General features: G+C 36.9%; 1 long non-coding RNA gene across 1 annotated transcript in view; it reads right to left on the bottom strand.

The window, feature by feature from the left end:
• Window positions 1–18,680: 18,680 nt before the first annotated feature.
• The window catches only part of LOC112399784 (uncharacterized), a 29,003-nt gene continuing 27,685 nt past the window's right edge, over window positions 18,681–19,998 (bottom strand). The window contains exon 3 of the long non-coding RNA XR_003003312.1: window positions 18,681–19,301. This is a non-coding gene — a long non-coding RNA (uncharacterized LOC112399784). The remainder of the gene's footprint in view (window positions 19,302–19,998) is intronic.

The following is a 19,998-nucleotide window of genomic DNA, read 5'->3' as shown; positions in this document are numbered from 1 at the left end:
ACATCAATAAAAAATTTAAAAGAAAAAAATGACTACTCCCTAGATGCTTCCAACACTGGGATTTGGACATATCTCTGACTTTGCTTGTAACTGTGAGATGATATTTTCCAGAGAAACAAATATTCCTTTTTCCCATTATCTTGGTCACAACCCTAGGAATAAAAAAAGAAATCATGCAGACACTTCCCCAGCAAAGCCTGGCGAAGGCAGGGGAAGTGCAGTGACACTGACCAGGGAAGAAATAGATAAGTTTTCCTGCTGGACTGTGAATAGAAGCCCTACGAGGAACAAAAGGAGTCTGGACTTCCTTGAAACAGAGGGTGACATAGATTTCATTTGGGTGTCACCAGAAAAACTCCATGATCGCTTATTGTGAGAAGAGCAGTCACAGAGACAAAACTTTTACATTTTGGAGGATGGGTTATAAAACACCCCAGTTCTCCACCTGTGAGTCTTTCAGCTGTTGTGTCTCTTTCTGCTTTTAAACTATTACCGCCCTCACATAGGACACTTCACATTTGACCCTGTGTTCACAGTACATGTGGAAGGTTTCCCCCGGAGCAAGTAATTCTCTGCCACATCAGCTGGGTGTCCATGAATTCAGCTCAATTCTGGTAGGGCGGAGGGATTGAAATGGAGAAGTAAACGGGTAGAGAAAAACCAGAAACAGCGAAGGCTTTTAAGTTTAGCTTTGAATCTACTTCTCACCCCAACTGACCTCAGAAATTCTTGATTTATTTGTGTAACAGTCATAAAATCACTCTGTGGGGTAGTGTGAAAAATATGTCTCTGCCACTCATAAACCAGTGTCTGAATCTTAGCTATGCTAATTACCGGCTGAGAAAAGGTGGCTCAGATGGGTCCTTCAGTTCTCGGCAGGGTTGAATTGGACACCTGCACCTACTCTTGTTCCGTTCTCCTCTCTTGTTGGCTGACGCCTGTGTTGAATCAGGTGTCAAATATTTTGAATATTACCTCTGCTTCTCTGAGCTTCCTTTTCCTCATGGATAACAGGGGGCGAGTGACACCTTATTTGCTAGTTACTGAAAAGAAAAAAATGAGACAATGCAGTGCTTCTCAGACTTTAGTGTTCATTAATGAGATCCCCTCTTATAGCTACCTGGAGATCTTGTTAAAATGCAGAATTTGATTCAGTAAGTTTGGGTTGGGGCCTGAGATTCTGCCTTTATTACACCTTCTTACAAGTTTTTTGCTGGTCCAAAGACCTCACTTCAAGTAGCAAGGAGATAATGTTTGTAAAGCAACTGGTACATAATAGACGATCAGAAATTACGGCTAGTCATTATTTTCAATTATTATCATCAAACTCATAAATGTAAATCGCTTCCATTTATATTTAATTACCATGCAACACAATAATCACTAGTTATTAAGTTATGTGCTAACTTTTCTTATAAACTTGGCTTAATTTCAGCAATGGTCTCTGTCCATATGTGTTTATTCTTTATATTACATGGTTCATTTATACACGATTTTAAAAACCACAGAGAGAATGACACGAAAGTCACTTCAACTTATAATGTTTTTATTCTCTCTCTCTCCATTTTAGTATATAAAGAAGAAACTATAATTTATTAAACTGCAAGAGATATTCCTAGTTTCACCCAATCAGAAAATATTATTGTCACTAGTAATACTTGTGAGCTTCATCCAGTAACAAAATATTATGCTCAATAATGATACCAATTATTATGTGTATGGAGAAGAAATAAACCAAATAATAATAATAATTTGGTGCACCGAGTTATCTGAAAATGGTGTTGCCTTTTGAAATCACAGCCTTATATCAGAAGTTCTTTCTCCATTTTTCCTCTTTCCTTAATATAGTTGCATACTCTTAAACTTTGCCTAAGTCCTATGTTTGACTTTTGTAATTAAAAAATTAAAGGAAAAATATTTATTATTTTGGGCCCTTGTTTACTCTTAACTTTCCACAACGCTAACATCTTTGTAAAATAGAGAAAATTTCCTTCAGAGTGAAGTACTTTCCCTTACTGTCAAACATTTTTACAGAACAACGAAGGACATGATGAGAACAGTTTTTCCTAAGGCCTAGTTACTCCTTGGCAGTAAATTCGGCATTCAAGTGTACAACTGTTAATTGTGCCGGGAGTCCAACTCTTCTCAGTCTTTAATACTTTGGTTTAAGAGCTGAACGAGTTAATATAATTCCGTGAGTAGAATCCACTCAGAGCAGACACGTGGTGGAACAATGTGAACGTTAAATTTTTGTGAATTTTTTTTTCTCAACTGTACAAGGGAACTTAAAAAGCATAAAGCCAGTCAAAATGGAAATGTGTTGTTTGCTATTTAGGGTGTTACCAAATTATAGAATCTTTGACCTGGATGGGATTTTCAGGCATCATCTGTCCCAGTCTCATTTTTAGGAAAAGGAACTGAAATCTCCAAGGGTTAAATGAGTCTGATTTGTAGTGAGGTTGTTAGAATGAATGCCATGGGAGAATAATGCATTGGTTTAAATTAAACTTCTATAAACAGATCTCAGCATTTTGCTCCTTGGTGTACAAAATTATTTCCAATACAAGCTTCAAAATTATCTTGTGAGTTTCAGAGTGCTGGAGGGAAAGTTTTACATTTGTTATGTAACCTTCTGTGTCCTTTGCGATAAAACACTGAGGGCCCCTCCCAAACTTTAGCACAGTAAATGGCTTTTCCTTAAAATATCCATAAAGCTAATCATTTTAGTAACTGTTCCTACAGTTTTAAAGTTCCTGTCTATTCCCAAGTGTGCAAACCCCGCAATGCTGTAGATTTGGAGTTAAGATCTGAAGATCACATGAAGACCATTGGCTGTAAATGAAGGTCATAGAAGGTAGAAATCACAGCTTAAGATCAGAAGTGATTTTTCTGTTTTAGATTTTCAACTGAAAACAAGAAAATGCTGTAAGAAATAGGTCTCTTCAAGTAGGATGTGTAGGCCTTCTAATACCCAAACTCAGTTTGGGCACAGATGGAGAATGTATAAATGATTCAGTGTTGGTCTTATAAAATTTGGTCCAAGATGCCTGACTTCTAAGTTAATGCTCTTTGGGTGGTAATTCCTGTAAAGATAGGAATGATCAAAAGCAAATTTAATGTTGAAAACAGATATGGTTCCTGAATTTGGATGAGAAAGTATATTCATGCATATTGAAAACAGGAAGGAATACAGTTGTGGTGAGGGTAAAAGTCTAAGAGGTTGAGTGTCAGAGTTCTCCTGGGATGTCTCTACACTGTCAACACCTGGGGTTGCCTTTTAAAGATCACCATGTCTCTGGGCCTGGCATATAGTGATAACTAGACTTTGCTGTCAAACAGCTGCATTTCTGATTTATCTACAGACATGATTCATATCCATTCTCTCATTCTCTTTAGAAATAAGATTTTTGCCCCTTCTCCCTCCCTACTGTTTGCCTGATATATCGTTTTTTGTTTTTTGTTTTTTTGCCATATGCGGGCCTCTCACTGCTGTGGCCTCTCCCGCTCCGGACGCACAGGCCCAGCAGCCATGGCCCACGGGCCCAGCCACTCCGCGGCATGCGGGATCCTCCCGGACCGGGGCACAAACCCACGTCCCCTGCATCGGCAGGCAGACTCCCCACCACTGTGCCACCAGGGAAGCCCTGATATATCCTCTTTTATGGTAGAATTTTTCAGAAAAAAAAATCAGATCTAGTCAGGAAAAGGTGATATTGCAATGGTTTACATTATATGCTATTTAGCCCTTTGTTATATACACTGGAGTTTTTTTTAAAAAAGCATGCACACACGTGCACACACACACACACACACACACACACACAGTAATGAGGAAGAACTCAGTGAAAATGTGTAGAACTACTTAATTCCTTAACATTTTTTCCCATTGGGAAAAAAAAGAATGGACAAAAAAATCAAATTTAACCATTATACCTTGAGTACAACTGTTCCCAGATTTTTATGAAGGGGTAGTCAGTTTTGCAAAATGATGACAAAAATGATCTGTTCTCTATGTTGATTTTCATCCAGGTGAAATTTTATCACATAGTGAAGTCAGTTCTACTCCTGGTTGTTATGGGAGTTTGAGAGAAAAAAATGCCATTTTTTTTTATGAAGTAGAAAACCCAAATTAATACTAAGGTTTATTCTTCATAAACTAGGCTAGGAGACAGTAGAGCAGAAGTCACAATATTACTGTCCCGGTTGGATAGCCATCCAGCTGAGGCTCCTGGCACAACTCTCTCCGTCCTTTAAGTAATATTACAGGTGATGTCCTGAAGTTTTAATGGAAATACACTCTCTAGTTTGAATCTCTCACGGAAACAATGAGGACCAAAATTTGGCAAGAGGTCATGGCCTCCCTCTTGAAGGACTCTGGAGGATTATCAAATATGTCTTATCTGCAGGAAGCTGTCACCCAACAGACGGAATCTAGTTTGAACAACTCCTGAGGACCCTGTGTTTTAATGGGACAAACATTGCTAGGTTCGTTTTACCACATTTCTTTTAAAACCTTATGATGATGAAGACTTTGAAAGTGAATTTCTCAACTGTAGTACCTACATGATTGTCTCCATTCAACCTCCACTCTTACTCATGATTCGGAATCTGGGATGTTGAGAGACTGGGAGGAAAAGGAGCCTGAGTTAGGGGTAGAGAGGGAGAGGAGAGGGCCTGGAATCATGCCAGAAAGGAAGCCTGTGGAAGCACTTTGCCTGTCTTCCTCAGAATGCCTGCGGACTGCCTGCTCATGGGGCACAGCTGAGGTCCATGGGAGCCTGATTACCAAGCGACACGTTCAGCTCATCTTTAGAGACAGGTTGGATTTGCCCTATCCCAAGCCTAAAGCTGGGAAACTTCCTTACCTTAGCCTCTTTAATACTCTTAATATTACTTCCAGACAAAGGAAGAAATACCGAATATGACTCTCTTTTTCCCAAACTCTTCACCAGTTTTGTTTTCTCTGTTTTCCCCCTTTTCCCTCAGACACTTGCACCCTCAAGCCATGTGAAATTAATTTTGGAGCAGTCACTTTAGGTACTAGTCTTCACGTTTCATTAAATTTTTTTCAACTCATTTCCTTATTTTCCCCTGAAGGTAAATCACTAAACAAAATGCTCTTTTGTGAACAGTAAAAATCATCTGGTCGGCAGATAGTCAGCTTTTGCTTGCCATTGATGTTACGTGGCTTAGATGTGTACTAGAAGCAATGCAGTGCTTTACGGACCAGTAATGCCTTTATTTCATGACGGTGTTCTAGAGAGAGTCCAGCTTCCCTTTTACAGTCAGAATGATGGGTGGTAGAGATAAGAAGATCTGTCCTTGAGTTTTAGAGACTCTCCCTTCTCCAACATTTCATGAGGTAAATGAAAATGATGTCTTGTTCCATTTTCCACTGACCATCCCCCCGTCCTTCCCATAGTTTTTAATGGAAATAATCTTCTTGCTTAATTGTCAATAAACTCTGAAAGAAATGTCTATGCTCTGTCCAGGTCAAATATGTTTACTTTAATAACTCAGATTAAAGACATTGTTTACTTCTAAGTTTCTGTTGAGATTTTTTTTAGGTTGATTGTATGTACAGACTACATTGCATTATAGGCTTTTCTTCTTGTGGAAAATTTTTGAAAACACAGAAATAAAGTGATAAAAATATAACAAACAGTCATGATTTCACCACTCAGTATTGATATTTATAACATTTTTGTCATAAAAAGATAATGTTGAAGTTCTCTTTGGAATCCACTGACTTTCCAAAATGTGTTTGTGGAAGTGGAATTGTAGAAGTGGGATCTTCTCATGGTGTCAGTCTATTTTTCTGAAGTACAATGCCTGTTGTGATAAGAGCTGAAATGTACCAAACAGTCAAACTCCAGTACAGTCTGTCTTCTCCAGCATATTGCCCACATGCTGTTGGCAGTTTACTCTCACCATGTCTACCAGAAAAATTAATACTCCAATATAATCAAATGGTGTAAATAACCCCTAATGATTACTATTGGGTTCTTCATCCACAACGATTTCATTTCTGAACTTGTAAAAAAATTTTTTATTACTTTGGAGAGGTTTGCCACTGCTAAAAATTCTATGGACTATGTTCTCGTATAATGAGAAAAACATACATGATTCCTATCCTATAATGCCAGTGAAGCAATATAGAGGCCATAAATACAATTTCCCCTCTAAGAAGACATTCAGCAACTCCTTTTTAAAAAGGGAGTGGGCTTATTTCTAAATTACTTTAAAGAATGAGTGTTTAAATGTTAACCTGGCTGCTAGCTCTCTCAGGGAAAGAAATAGGAAGATGAAACAGAGGAACATTCCTAGAAATGAGTGTGTGACCTATGTAGTCTTTACAGTAAATTATACTAATTCTACATTTATGTTTATGTGTTGTGGCCCTATTGAGCTGATATAACTTTTCCATTAAGTGGGCAGGTGGATTTCCTGTAGTACCCCCAAGTGCCTGAAGAGGTATATTGTTTTCTTGTTTCCATTACAGCATAGAGACTAAGAGGGAATCCTCTGTGGTATTTTCACATAGGTTGTGAATCTTTCATCTGTAGGTTGTATTTGTATCCAAGAGGTGAATATTAGTAGCCTCTTGGTGGCAGAGTGACTTTCTTAAAAAAAAAGGGGTTTCCCTGTGCATGGGGGGATTAACCTTTCAAAATATATGTTTCTACTTCAACCACTTACTTACTGTTTGATTCAAAGGCTGTCATAAAGACAACCTCTCCACGTCTTTATTAGACCTCATAGTACACTTACCTAGATCTGAGAGGAACTTTCAGTATAGAGCATGGTGAGTAACGTATTCTCCTGCCTTTACTTTCATTTCGCTTACTTACCAGAGTTTGCCGTAACTTAATTTCTTTTTAAAATGCCTAGAGTTTTCATATTAAAATGGCATGTGTGATTGGTTTTTGGATTTGGTAATATTAGCAATTAAGATCTGTTTTTTTGTATTCCAGGTGGGAAATGAGATAGAATGTATAAAATGTAATAATGTGTGATGTTCTCCTTTAAAATTTTCATAGCTTTCACCATTTAGCCCCTTTGTCCATGTCAGATAAGAGATTTTGAAATGACACATTTAACTATGTGATGTTATCCTATTTACTGTTTCTAACAATTCTCTAAATAATAACCAAATCGAAGCACTCATATGAATAATTTTACTATGATTGTCCTCTTAGGCAATATTGCAGGGCTCAACAATCTTGATAAAGCAACGAGCCATGCAAGGATCCAGGCAATGTGTGTCGCTGTAGTGGATAGCTATCATTGTATTATAGAATCATGTTGATGGGAAGCATAAAAAATTCTAAAAGAATGTATTTCTAAATATAAAGTCACTGGGTTGATTTATTTAAATTGTCAAATCTTCCAGAGGAGATTGGAAAATAAACTTCCCTGGGTGCAATTTAACTATAAGCAATCAGATTGACACCCAAGGAAGGTTCATTTTAAAAGCCAGCAGTGGACAAAGGGAGACGAGATGGCTGTGGGCACAGTGATGATTCTTTTCATTAATCTAGCAACATTAAGTTTCTGGCTTAGCCACAAAATTTTCTGTTGTAAAATACTACGGGGCTTCGTTATTCTTGGGAATCTCAGGCAATGCCCTGTTGCAGAAACTCTGAAAGCCCTTTTTTAAATGGCAAAGCATCCAAGGACCTGCTCCCACAGCACAAGGCCTTAACACGATGGGTGACAAGCAAGTATCTGTAGAATGGGTCAATGTTAACACAGACAATTTTCAGAAATGTTCTCCTCAAATTCTTGAGGCTAATTTTTTTGAATTGGAATTGTAATATATTTTTAAAATCCAGAAAATAACGGGAAACAAATTCTCTCATTTTCTCCTTTCCTTTTCACTCTGTATCTTTGTCTCTCTCTGTCTCTTTCCTGTCTTTCTGTCTCTCTCTCCCTCTCTCTGTCTCCCTCTCCGCTGGCTTCCCTCGTTCTCCACTAAGTCTACATTTTAATTAGTACATCATTGGCTTCCAGTATAATTATTCCATTGAAATTTGCAGTTACTGTACAATTTCCCAGTTTTAATGAGATAAATGAGGCATGAATGAGGAAGAAATAATCATTCTTAAACATGGGAAATGTAGTATTAAACTCAATTCCTCCAGTTAAAGGAACCTGAAACACAGGTGTGAGAGGGGCCTGTGGAACAACAGAAGAGACAGGCACCATCCTGTATGCTTCATCAATCAAGGTCCCTTACTCCTTGACCATCTTCTTCCACTGGGGTTAAGCATCTTTACCTAGATAGTGAGGGGGGAGGGGGAGGAGGGAATGAAGATGCTTACTAAGTTCTTTGTCAACCGAATACTTCCTGCAGAGAATAAAACCTTAGGCCTTGTTTTAACTGTTAACTTTAAAAAATTGCTCTCTAATGTTTTATGCTTAAGTGCTTTAGCTATCAATTTGTAAACTTCGTTTCCTCGTTAAGATTAGATAATGAAGAGGTCTCAGAGGAAAACCTGTTAGTCACGGTTGTTCTCCCATCTGTTTGGAGTTGTGACAGTTTAGATATTTCAAACATTGTTTTCATGAAGGAAGAAGGATTTAAAATAAAAGAAACATATTTTACACACATATGTCCTCAAGTCTTTAAGAAAGATGAGAGAATTTAAAAAATGTCTTTCTACTGAAATTGCACCGAGCATGAGTAAACAATCAATTTTATTTGAAAACACTGCCAAGATGAAATATCCCCAAGGTTTTAAAATAAAAACAACATATGGGTGAAAATTATTCTAGTGGCTGCAAAGCACAGTCCCAACAAATGGATCCCTTGATTGATCTAAGAATGTAAAAAACTCTGGATGACAGAGAAAGAGTCACAGTGGGGCAGTTAGTACACAGTTAATAGATTATTATGGTAAGTAATCAAAGTTAATTATTCTATACTTCTGCCAATCTGACACACAAATTCTGAGAGAAATATATTAAGTGGCGTAATTCATAAAATACATTCAAAAGTGAATTACTCCTTTCACAGTTTTAAAATACATCTTAAATTACAAAGATGGTGAAATGTTTCCTTTTGATGAGAATAAATATTGATAGATTATGTCCAGATGACAGATTGCATGCTTATGAGGTATATCAGTACATTCTTCAGTAGGTTGCCATATTCACCTTTTTTCCTTCAGTTTTGAAGAATATGTTATCACTTTTCACAAACTCTTTACTAGGAGAAGCTGTTCAAAAGTGTTCTGGGAAGAAAGCTTACATTTTTTTCAACTATAAAAGGCAAAACAACTGTAGATATTAAAATAAGCAAAAAACTGTTGAGCCTGAAAAATAGGAAAATGTGCTTCCTCTTTGAATTTTTCTTGTAGAGAGGAACATAAAACATTGGAACAGTATCAAAACAATCAAATTTGATTTATAGTTGAAAAAAGTGAGTAGGAAGATTCTCAACCTTGAAGTGTTTCATGTAGACAAATTTAATCCTCCCTAAATGTGTGTCAAAAAATAAGATAAATTTCTAATTAGAGATTATTCTGTTGCTTTTTTAAAAATAAGAAAAAATATCAAAAAATAAAACCATGAACATTAGATAAGACTAAAGCAGAGACTATGTAATTAGTCTGAAAGGATCTTGAATTTCACGTGTAGAAACAAAAGGATGGATTCTGTATCTGAAATCCAGTGTCCAGAGGTCAGGTCTCATCTCAACTTTTCCTTACCAACAGAAAGCATTTATTAAAATCTCAGGACTGAGCTCATTAACTATTCATTTTTATTATACTAAACAGTCATTTATTTTCATTTGAGTCATATTGAGATAGCACAGTTCTTTATATATATGTATATATATATATATAAATATATATGTTTGTTAATCTGGTGATAATCACCTGGATGTAGTCATGGATATTTAGATTTATCACAATTCCTTGATGTTAATAATAAAAATCTTATATTATTATAATAATAACATGGTAATTAATGTTAAGTACTTATAATAATAATAACATATTATTATCATTTTGAAAGTACACAGACTCGGACATGGCTTCTATTGCTAAAAATTTGGTGCAGGTCAGAATACACTCATCTGAAGTATATTCCCATAAAACAACACCTCCTTAATATCCCAGTTTCATGACTATCAACAAAACAATCAACATCCATAAATAATAACATACATAAAATACTCATGTCCCATAAAAATCATTTTCTCTACAGGTTTTCCAATGAGTTTTGAATGTTAAACAGTATTTAAATTCTACAATATTTATTTAGAACTTACTATTCATCGGACAACTCCGGGCATATCTCCTTGTAGTGGAGGCAAACTGGCAGTGCTTTCAAATGCAATCTCTCATTCAATCTTTATGTTTTTCCCTTTGAAGATAGGAAGTATTATTGTTACTTCACAGATGAGGATATTGGGGCTCTGAGAGTTTAATTAATTTGCCAAAAGTCACAAAGCTTGTTGAGTATAAGAGATAGATTGGGACTCACATCTTTTGACACTTACTTAATCCAATCATTCTTTGTAATATGCATGTTAAAAAAGGTGAATTTCTAAATTGGGGGACCTCAGGGGAGTCCTTCAATAGAAATCCACAGAAAGAGACTAATTCCCCAGATAGAGCTGGATGAAGGCCCAGAGCAAGCACATGTTTGTCTTGCTGCAGAATGAAAGGCCATGCTATGGACAACAGGACCCTCTCTATGAGGTAAGAATTGGCCATTGGTCATATTTCAGTAAGCCTCTAAGACGTTGTGTCACAAGAGATATTGCGATACATATAACACTGGGATGACCAATTTCACAGCACCTAAATGTTGGAAAAGTTCTTAGCCATTATAATGTCCAATCTCTTCAAATCTGTGAGATGATGATAAACAACTTATCCAGGGATGAGCAAGTTTAGCGACAGCCCTGGTAACAGAATCTTGGTCTCTTGACTCCTGATTCAGGAACTTTTCCAATTTCAGTCCCCAAATGTTAGTTTTTCATAAAGTAGTGCAGGTGTCCTGAAGTGCTTGAACAATAGAGTACCTGTGGTGGTAAAGAATTTGACTCTATTGCTATAAAACAAAAAGACTTCTTAGAAGGAAATAGATGATGAAAGTCCCCTGACTGGGCAACTTTCTCAGAAATATGAAATGGAAAAAAAAAAAAAAAAAACACAGCTCTTCTTTTAGGTATCTCTTTCTTTTGGTTTAGCCAAACAATGTGTAGCCAAAAGTCTCTTTCCTATTCTCCATCTCCATTGAGCCATTACTGTAAATGAGGGTGATGTGTAATTTTCCTCTCTTCCAATTTCTTCCACAACTGTAATCAAAGGGCCTTAAGTACCTGTTTAGATATAGGGATCTTTTTTTTTGCCAGAGAAAATAAATGAATGAAAACCTAGAACAAATGCTTATTTTTTTTGAATGGCATTATCGTATTCTTAAAAAACCCTGGGCATTTACCTTATTTATCATAGAAATTATCTGAAATATTCCAGTGGAATTTAACCCTGTTTCTAGGCTAAGTGAATTCCTTTTTCTTTTTTAATTTTTTTGACTATAAAATTATTTTGATAGGGAGCTCTGGGGATAAAACTTCTTGAACATACAGACAGGTTTAAAGAGTGATTTAGACTAAACTAAGGTATTATTAGGAAAGCTTATTCAAGATTTTGTCTTAAACATGTTAAAGTTCCATGTACAACTTACTGCTGGCATAATTAATATCCTTCAATTCATTCATTCAACATGTCTGGCGCATTTAGCATATTACAGACACTGCACCAGGTACCGGGGATTCAGTTGTGAGCAAAAAAGATGTAAAAATCACAGAATTTACAGTCTGGTGGAGAAGAATGGCCTTAAGCAAATACTCACACACCAAAATAGAAATTACAATTATGATAAATGCTACAAAGGGGAGATACATACAGTTGTAAGAACGGATATTAAAAGAATGTGTAGAAGATAAGTCAGGAAAGATTTACTTTGAGGAGAAGAGCAATCTAAGGGGGAGCAGCTTCAAAGGTTACAGCAGAAGGGAGCGTGGTACCTTCAGGGAACTGACAAAAAGGCTAATGGGTGATAAGAAAAGTGGTTGGAAGGTGCTTGTGGGTCAATGGCAGAGAGAGGGGAGCATTTTCAGTTATCGTAATGACTGGAGGCCGGTGATGTCAATACCAGAAGAGTTGCCACACGGCAAAGAACCATCACTTCCTTATGTGACTTCCTTAACCATCACTTCCAATAGTGACTGGTTTGAGACAAGCAGAGCCCTTTAGTTACGATAAGGACTTTGGTCACTGTAATGGAAAACCATGATGGTGGTTTCTTTGGGGGGTGGAGAGAGGGGAGATGACAAGATCAAATATGTGTTTTGAAAAGAACACTATGTCTACCATGTGAAGAGCCAACTGAAGGGAGCCAATACCAGGAAGAGGCAGGCCAGTTAGGATGCTACTTTAGTGGTCCAGGTAAAAAGCAATGGTATTGTCAGTGGTTTGCAAGCATTGCAAAGAAGCTATACAATACTTGAAGTTATTTCTTACCAGCCAATGTAATAGAACATTAAGCATAAAGAAAAGTTTGTCTGGCCCTTTATCTCCCCAATTCGTTCTTGAGTTTTATACAAGTCACTTAATTCTACTTTAAGGAGAACCAAACACAGAGAACAATAGCACCCGTGTCTCCTTCCCACCATAAGGGTTAACCCAGTAGTGATCCTGGTCATCATTCCCAGTGCTGACAGTAAATATCTGGCAAAAATCATCATGGAATTTTAGAATTCAAGGGACATTAGAGATAATGCAATCAGGCCTTGATTCTGCCAAAGAGGGCTGAAATCTAGAGACAATAATTAAAATGCTTAAAATTTTACATCTAGTTAATTTAGGAATTGGGACCAGAAAAAAACTAATAAAAACGAAAGAACTTCTAGTTTCTAATCTAGTGCTTTTTTTCCTATTTCTTTCTTACTGATAATCACAAGGATCTCAAAACTTATGCATGATTATCTACATATTGGCAACAAATAAGCTCACGCTTTGGAAGTTACAAACGGCTATGAAAAATAGACTTGATAGTTGCTGAAAGTCAACAGAAATATATTTTAAGAGCATTGTTTTTTGTTTGTTCACTTTGCTTTTTTAAAAAAAATTGAATTTGAAAGCCTTGAGGCAGGACATTCATTTACTTGTTCTCCACAGGCCCTCCCACCACCTAATGTGGCCAATTTATCTTAGCTTCCTGATACGCTGCAGGCACTTTCCCGCTCCTGACTGAAAGCTCTGCTCTTTTTCCAAACTCCACTTAACCAGCTCAGCATGCATTAACCATTCTGTCTATTCTCTCTGTAAACTGGCACTCAAGGCACACCTAATACTCGCAGCTAAAGACATTCTCTTATTTCTGCCTCCAAAAGTTAAGTGGTACGTTTACCAAAGGTCAGTCTTATTTTTTCCCCCAAGCTATGTGGGACAATTTTAATTTTTTTGCAATTACATAATTTAAATAAAATTTGTATAAGCTGATGTTTCATGAGTACAAAAAATGTAAAAGAATTGTTCTGTACAAGCTAATGTGAGTACCTTGGAAACATCCAACACAGGTGAGTTGCCCAATTTAAATTGGATGTGGGTGAGGCAAATTTAAAAGACTGGAAAAATATAAGCATCAAAAAGCATTCTATTTTCAGACAGCTTTGTAAATGTCTTACAAGTCTAATTCCCTTGTAAACAAAACAAAAACTAGAATTCATGGAGGATTTGCTGTGGGCCAGAAAGGCTCTGTGGAACACCATCAGTTGATCCCTGCTGGGAAAAGAGGGCTTGGTGACTGAGGTGCACTTGTGTATTTTAAGTTATAATAACTTATTATGATAGTAGTGTGTTATTCTTCATGAGTCCCAGTTTTAACCAATTTTTTGATCAACTGACTACTTGTAGGTCTCTTATGTGATGGTAAGAAAGCATTTGTGTATTAGACACCAATACATCATTCCTTTAAAAATCAATATAAGTGATTTCATATATGTAAGTTTGCGGGTATAAGTTTGTATGTTTTCAGCATATTATAAAATCTTTATTATTTATCATATATATTTAGATATAAGGATAATAATTTTCATAATGGTTTAGTACTTACCTAGGACATTTCATCCTAAATGCATTGGACCTGGTTAACATTTTATTTTGAATTTAGTTAAGGTAGACTCTGGAATGAAACAGATTTTCCGGGTAAGTATTATGAGTTCTAAATCGTATGCCCCAGAGGGCAGAGCATTTTATATAGATAAAAATCACTTGTCAGCCTCAGCCGACAGCCTTCTTTCTGTTTTAAGTAAAACTTTCATGCCTTTGATTGCTCATTTATTTTGACACATTCCAATGCTATAGCATAGACTTGACCAACATAACAATGTTATACAATTGTAGAAGAATTCTTTGGCCATTTTTAATGTGAGATTTTCAAGGTCTGTAAAAACCATTTCTGTACAGTTGACCATGACTGGTAATGCTCACACCCTAGTCCTTGAACCTGACTTTAAAAATCCAAGTGTATTAAAAGCTTGTCACCACAAATGGCAAAAAGCTCATAAAACTTGGTTTACTTCCAAAAGTAAGTTTATCCTCTAAAGTTGGGTTATTTTGGAACTGTGGATTGTGTAAACTTCTGCTTAAACAATCACAGAGTTTATGATCTCCACTGATGTACTGAAATCCATCCAAGAATCCAGGACATCTTTTGGTTAAGTTAAACAGAAAGCAACAGCTGCTTCTTGAGCAGTAAGAAACTCCTTAAAAAGAGGAGGAACTGGTGGGGGAGAAGAAGAGGAAGAAGAAAGTAACCAAACAATGGAAACAAAAAATGTGTTTGCTTTTAGCTGAGAGGATGCTGTCAGCCAGTTAGGTACTCTAACTTCCATGGTCTTTAATTGTAAATCTTTTGGTTCCCAGAAATTATATGTGGTTTATACTAGCCTTCCTCCAGGAAAACAAAAGTATAAAACAACTTAAGTAAAATTTTAAGCCCTCTTGTTGTCAAATTTCCTTGATATAAAAGGTAAAAATAAAACAATGTAAATAATCCATTAAAAACATCAGAGCAACTGATGCTGGCCATAGTTAGGTCCTATAATCCTCAAACTCTTAATTGTCAGTATCAGTTATTTTTCATTTTCACATCTCTCCTTTTATACAGTTAGGTATCCTTCTTAATTCTACTGTGAAAATATTTGGTCCTCACTGTGAGATAAGTACCAGGTAGGATCCTGGAGATATGAAAATAAGAAACACCTGGATTTGAGCCTCTAAGGCTTAGCATCCTACTTTCTCAATAGGATGTGAATTCTTTGAAAGCAAGCACCTCTTTCTTTCCTCAGAATCTTAGAAGCAGAGAATTTTAGAGTCAAAAGGAACCTTAAAAGATATCATCGGGCTTCCCTGGTGGCACAGTGGTTGAGAGTCTGTCTGCCGATGCAGGGGACACGGGTTCGTGCCCCGGTCCGGGAAGATCCCACATGCCGCGGAGCGCCTGGGCCCGTGGGCCATGGCCGCTGAGCCTGTGCGTCCGGAGCCTGTGCTCCGCAACGGGAGAGGCCACAACAGTGAGAGGCCCGCGTACCGCAAAAAAAGATACCATCTACACCAACCCCCATACACCAAGCTCTCCCGGTACGAGCCCCTCTTACCCACCATGAGTCAAGGTGATGAAACGATCAGTTATTTACCTCCTTCCTCCTCAGACTCTGTCAAAATGACACCCGTAAACAAGTATAGCACACTAACTACAGGCAAACACTACTGTATAAATTTTACATATATCGACATATTTAAGCCTCATTATGGCCCTAATGAGGCAGGTACTATTATTATCCCCATCTTACCAGAGAGGAAACAGAGACACAGGAAGACTGTAATCTCTCAGTGGGTCACTAGAGGAGCCGGGACTGCACTTGGGCAGTCTTGCTTCCCAGCCTGTTCTTAATCACTATGCTACTCTGCTTCTATCCATACAAAGAAAACATATTTTAAAAGTTTACAAACGAGGGAAGGAAGACAGCTCTATTTTTCACCCTATATTTTAAACCACTGATATTACTTAGCCTTACTGTCTTCACCTTATTTCCTGAACTTTAACCTGACAACTTAGGCCTTTTCCAAAAATTTTGAAAAGAACATGCCATGAATTCTAGAAGTAATTTCAGAAGAGAGATGTCAGTACTTAATTCACAGTAGCTTTGTTGGCAGAGAGCAGTCATATTACGGTCACACTTCCTATCAAGGATGATAGGGTACAAAGGTTCAGTGGCTCGTGGACCACATAGTGAACATATCTGGGAGAAATAATGGCTTCTCGGATGACCCTGCAGGGTAGAGACCAATATCACAGATATGAGAGAAAGATCTGTTGACTTCTACCTAGAAGTTAATAGAAATAAGAGTAGAGCAGGCAGACACCATGATCAGCAGTACAAACTAGGCTAGTTTATATTGCAAGTACTTCAGGAAAAACTGAGAAATTCACCTTGAATAGGCAAAGGTTAAGAGGCGTCAGGTACCCTATCTTTCCTTTATCTTTCTACTATTTGATATTCAGATACTATTCATTTTAATGAAAGTTCACCCTGTTCTATGTCTGACTTGGTTGTCCCATTTGGGATCTGCCTCAAACATTTTAAATGTTTAGCAAAGCAAAAATACTTAAATTACACATTTTGCAAGAAATGAATGAACCTCAATCAAGCTGCAGTAGGCTGTGATGTCCTGCTATAGATGTGCGGGTTCTGACCACAGTGTCTCCTGGTTTGGTGTAGCAGGTGTTTTGCTCCTGCCTGTTTCATGTCTCCACACTAGCCAATTAAATTTCAGGAAGTCCATTACCTCCCTTCCAGGCTGATTCTGTGAAAAATTAAAGGAGCAAGAACTTCAGTAGAATTCTTTATCTTATGGTTTAACGTCACCCTGACTTACAGTTCGTAGAGATAAAGTGCAGAGAGGCACACATATGTTTACTAAGTCTTATGAGACTCCTAAAGTGGTTCATTTTCTCTATGACTAAAAAAAACTGAGGCACCGACATTGAGAAAGGCCCTGTGTCTTCAATGTTGGCTTGATTTCTTTGCTTCTACTTGAAAGAGAAGCCCTTTAATTGCTCAGTGTCTTTTTCTGATTGTCTTCTTTGTTTCTCTTCTCATGGAAAAACACCCCCCATCAGGGGAAATGTATAAGCTATTGGAAATTATGATTATTCCTGTGATATTGACTTTTCTGATTGTCATTAGTTGATATTTCGACTTCCTGGGTAGAAGAATAACAAGTGTAAAATTCCAGCCTATGAAAAGGCTATTTAGAAGGAAATACAATGTTCGGTAAAGTACACCTTTGAGACAGTACCTATTCCATCTGTTTCTAGTGCCTCGGAGGTATTATCTGTGAATTTTAAACTATAACATTTGGTTTGTTGGTTTGTTTGTTGTTTTTATTTTTTCATTGTGGTATAAACTATAACATTTTAAGTTTGGAAATTTCCCTCTCCACATGCTGTTTTCGGGGATTTTTTACCATCAGAGTTCAAATAATACAATGTCCTTGCCTAAGAAATATGTTTTTATGAGGTTTCATTTATAATGTAAACATTTCATATATAACTTTTTAAATATTTTAACATTAGATCTCATCTTATTTCAAACTTGAAATTTCACCTGTATAACGTTCAATTGTGGAACAACAATAGAAAGTCATGGACTAGGGGTCAAATGGCTTGACATCTAATCTTAGATGAGGCATTAGTTAGTCAAATCATTTGTCCTCTATGGGCTTCTGTTTCCTCTCTTGTAAAATGATGATGTCATAATTCTCAGTATTCTCCAAGGTCTCAAATTCTATGATTCTCTAATACTCCAGGACTCCATATGTCATTTCAGGTCTGCTAGGAAATTAACATTTTTTAAAAAGTAATTTTAGGAATAATGAAACCATTGAAGATATTTTTTAAAACTTACTGCAATTTTATTTTATAAATGAATTGTTTTAAAAACCTCATCTTCCAGAAATTACAGAGTGCACACTTAATTGCAAGTCATGCTTTGTCAGGTAGCACCTCACTTGCATGCCTTTTCAAAGCACCTGCAGAATTGTATGGTATTTCCAGAGTGCCACATGAAGAAACTGGGCAATTTTGCAATTTTATATAGCTAAAAGATAGTTGTACTAGTTGGTGGTCTAATTCCTACAACAGTCCTGAAAGGCATTTGCTTTCATCTAGCAACTGGCTACCATGGTGGTAATGGATGACTTTTAAACAGCTGTCACAAGCTGAAAAAAAACAAAATAAAAAAGCCACCCTCCTACACTATGTAAAGACAGCCTGCCAATAGCTAAAACAAATCCTTCTTGGAGCAATTTAACAAAAAAACTTTTTTTTGTTGTTGTTACTATTAAAAAGAAACTCATAAAACTCAAACAAACTGGCTTCATGTTTCCCACACACTTGAACAGCCTAACTTTTCTTATGGGATCACAGCAATTAGTGGTTTCCAGATGCATTTCAAATGTGTTAACTGCCTGCAGGAATTGGCTTTTAAAACATACCCACGTCTTCAAATGCTTCAATCTCAAGAATCTACTATAATCCCCATGAGGGACTATGATGTCTGTGTAATGTTTGACCACAGTTTGGTGCTTAAGTTGCAATTAATATTAAATAGGGGAAAAAATTGGGAAATGAAAAAAATTCTGTCTTACACGCCTTTTAAAATTTCCTCCTTTTTTAATGATCACATTAGCAGTTCCCTTGTTATCCTGAAAATCATGGAAATAATCACTAACTTCTATTGGAGAAAAAGCTGGAATAAATGAGATTCTGAGAAGAAAGTTCTTGGTGTCACTGCGTTGTTAGGCACTCCTGGAAAATTCATTCCTGGACTGTGGCTAATTGAACTACAAACATGTCAGTCTGACAGCATTAACAGTTTATGACTCGTGCGTTGGAATGTCCAGCTTTCTTCACTTGCTCCTGGACAATTTCTCCCTGTCATGAGACTCTTCCTTAACTGGGAGACTGAGTCCTTATGTTTACACCCAGTATTTTACCTTTGATTGAAACTAGACAGAAGGCAAGTTCACGGTCTGTCTTCTCGTAACTGTCAGTGCTGAAAACAAGACATGAGAATAAAAACATGGCTTTTGGGAAAAATGCATTTAACAAGTGGTTTCTCCTCCATTGACTGACGTTGTTATCTTCCCTTGAGATACGGCCAAGTCTCATGTTCTTTATATTTTTTCCTTTTAGTTTCCACGTGGACGACTCTTAAATAAAAATGAGAAACATGAAGACAAATTAGTCATGCTCACCAATCAGTCAGAAGATTCTGAAAGGTAATTACAGACACATTATTTAGAGGATACATGCCTCTAACAGTAATATTCTAGTAGGAGCACTTCAGTTTCCAGACAAAGGTTTTCAGTCTATTAAGAGTAGACGAGAACTTATCTGGATACAACTATAAAGAGTTGATAAGAAATATATGGTGGATAACAGTGTGGACTATTTGAACACATTTTTTTTCGCTGCTCTTCAAGGGGCAAGAATCATAGCAAGTTACGGAAGTTATTTGATTTTTTTTTTTAAGTATTTGATAAATTTCCCTTGACAAGTTTGGATCTTCAGATAATTTCTCCTCAATAGCACACATTTTCACCTAGGAAACAACTCTATATCTTTTTTTTTTTTTTTTTAATTTAATTTATTTTTAAAATTTATTTTCATTGCTGCGCGCAGACTTTCTCTAGTTGTGGTGAGAAGGGTCTACTCTTCTTTGCGGTGCACAGGTTTCTCATTGCGGTGGCTTCTCTTGTTGTGGAGCATGGGCTCTAGGTGTGCAGTCTCAGTAGTTGTGGCACACTGGCTTAGTTGCTCTGTGGCATGTGGGATCTTCCCAGACCAGGGCTTGAACCCGTGTCCCCTACATTGGCAGGCGGATTCTTAACCACTGTGCCACCAGGG

Source organism: Neophocaena asiaeorientalis, unplaced genomic scaffold (genome assembly GCF_003031525.2).
Source record: "Neophocaena asiaeorientalis asiaeorientalis breed wild unplaced genomic scaffold, Neophocaena_asiaeorientalis_V1.1 scaffold65, whole genome shotgun sequence".
NCBI lineage: Eukaryota > Metazoa > Chordata > Mammalia > Artiodactyla > Phocoenidae > Neophocaena > Neophocaena asiaeorientalis.
Note: the sequence above shows the minus strand (reverse complement) of the source record. Positions and strands in the feature narration are given on the sequence as shown.